Here is a 2,806-nt window from a genome sequence, read left to right on the forward strand (position 1 = left end):
ATTGAAGAAATAAATGGGATAAAACGATGGCAAGAAAACAAATTTGAATGATAGGGCGGCATTTGAAATAAAGTGGATAACAGGTGAAAACATCAAAACCAAAGCGAGAAAAAATATACCAAGATCACAAGAAAAGTAAGGCAGAAAGAGTTAGAAAATGTGCAGAGAAGCAGATGAAAACCGCAATTGAACTAAATGAATAAATAATGCATTAAAGAGATGGGAAAAAGACAAAGCAAGACGATTTCATAACAAAAATAGAACCATCACGTCCGATGATAATTGAAACTGAAAAACCAATCGCTTTGTTTGATTAATTCTAAAGTTCATGGAATTAAATCCAATTCCAGCATCTTCCGCTTTTCAAAGTATTCCAGTTCCTTTCATCATTTACTTATCGGAGTAAAATGTTTTCCGTTCCAGTTAAAAATAGTTCTATGCAGAATTTTGACTCAAATCTCCATGTGTAGTCGAAAGCATTTGGAAATTGTTGTCAAAAACGCTACATTGAAAAAAACAAGAAATTGATATAATTCTATATTCAATAAGCCTTTTAATGTTCTGAAGAAGAGCGTCCCGGAAAATATGACTGAGAGGGGCACTTCCATGCAGAATTCAGGGGATGGATCGCCGTAAACAAACAGGTTTCTCGGCCAAAGGAGAACGAATCCGATCGTGGGGCGCAATCGACTTATTTCTAAATTAAATACTGGCTCTCGTATCAGTCCTTTAAGTCGATTTTCATGAAAATTTGCCAGACTTTTTCCAGTTTTCGGTTTTGAGAGATGATTTAGTGTTGTGATTGGTGCAGACGAAGGCATCTAAGGGCCAACCCTTAAGCCTGGACCACCAAAATCATGTTTGACACATGTAAGTGGGGCCTCTCGTGTCACGCACGTGACGAAACGCGGTCGCGTGACCTTTTCGAAAATCACAAAGCTCAGCAAAGGCCATTCACGTGACCACGTGAAAGTGACACACCCCTTAAAACCAATTTAAGAGTCGCAAACGACTATCGGCAATTTGTCTTATTTGCGGATGGTGTGAATTGTTTGTTTGCCGTTTTTAGAGTGGAACTAATTTTATGGATGGCGCTTTTGCCTATCGATGGTCACGGTATGTTGTATGGTTCTTGTTAGATGTTTTTGATTAATTATAGATTTATATAAAATATATACGATGCGAGTTTGGGCAAGTTTTTTCTGGTTTTTAGGGGCAGGCCCAATTCAAGTTTTAGAAAGAGTTTTCTTGAAATACGTAAGTTCAATAGTGGTTCTCTAAAATCGGCTTTCCTGAAATAATATCGAAAACTTACGCAAACACAAATTCAAATTCACGAGAATACAAACCGCGGAAAAATAACTCTTTGTTTCATTATAAACCCAAAAAGCCCAAACTTCTAAAAGTATGTGAACAAAAGTTTCAAAAAATAAAACGCATTAATAAACATGTTTTCTGCCAAATTTCCCAAATTTGTAGAAGCAAATGCTAGTTATTGTAATTTCTAACTACGTAAAAATTACCGAATTTACTTGAAACCGGTAAAAGTTGGAACCGAAATTGATGGAAATTAGTCCTGATGTGGAAAAGGTATGGAGTAATTGCGACTTATGGAGGAAAATTGTGGAGCAAAGATTTACCGAAATGTGTTTTAAAAACTTACAATATTAAGGTTATTTACTACACCAGTTTTAGGTGAAGCTTAGAAAGCTTGAAAGTGTAGGTATTCGTCCTCAGAGATTCTAGCAGAGTTTTGGATGAACGAAACGTCGACAAAATAATTCAGTTAGTAGCGAAAAAACTGCAGCCCAAAATTTCCAGAAAATAAACCCAAAAACTGATTATTTAAAAAAAAATTAAAGGTAGAATTTCTTCCTGACGTTTCGCAAGCACGAGTGACTTGCATCTTCAGAAGTGGTTTGCTTCAACGCTTACACTGTTCTCATCAGAACCGTTCAGTTCTGCGGAAGAACTGAACGGGAACTGAAAATCGACTTAAAGGACTGATACGAGAGCCAGTATTTAATTTAGAAATAAAGTCGATTTGCGCCCCACGATCGGATTCGTTCTCCTTTGGCCGAGAAACCTGCTTTGTTTACGGCGATCCATCCTCTGAATTCTGCCCTTGAAATAAAAAAGTATGGAAGTGCCCCTCTCAGTCATATTTTCCGGGACGCTCTTCTTCAGAACATTAAAAAGCTTGTTCAATATAGAAATATCAATTTCTTGATTTTTTTCAATGCAGCGTTTTTGACAATTTCTAAATGCTTTCGAATACACATGGAGATTTGAGTCAAAATTCTGCATAGAACTATTTTTAACTGGAACTGAAAACATTTTACTCCGATAAGTAAATGATGAAAGGAACTGGAACGCGTTGAAAAGTGGAAGGTGATGGAATTGGATTTAATTCCATGAACTTTAGAATTAATCAAACAAAGCGATTGGTTTTCCAGTTTCAATTATCATCAGACTTATGGTTCTATTTTTGTTATAAAATCGCCTTGCTTTGTCTTTTTCCCATCTCTTTAATGTATTATTTATTCATTTAGTTCAATTGCTGTTTTCATCTGCTTCTCTGCACATTTTCAAACTCTCACTGCCTTACTTTTCTTGTGATCTTGGTATGTTTTTTCTCGCTTTGGTTTTGATGTTTTCACCTGTTATCCAGTTTATTTCAAATACCGCCCCATCATCCAAATTTGTTTCCTTGCCATCGTTTTATCCCATTTATGTTTTCAATTGCTGTCTTCTATCTGCTTTTCTGCACATTTTCCCTGATCTCGATGTCAATACGTTTGTTCGT

Source organism: Dendroctonus ponderosae, unplaced genomic scaffold (assembly GCF_020466585.1).
Source record: "Dendroctonus ponderosae isolate FM_Combo_2020 unplaced genomic scaffold, Dpon_F_20191213v2 Dpon_F_20191213_3, whole genome shotgun sequence".
Classification (NCBI taxonomy): domain Eukaryota; kingdom Metazoa; phylum Arthropoda; class Insecta; order Coleoptera; family Curculionidae; genus Dendroctonus; species Dendroctonus ponderosae.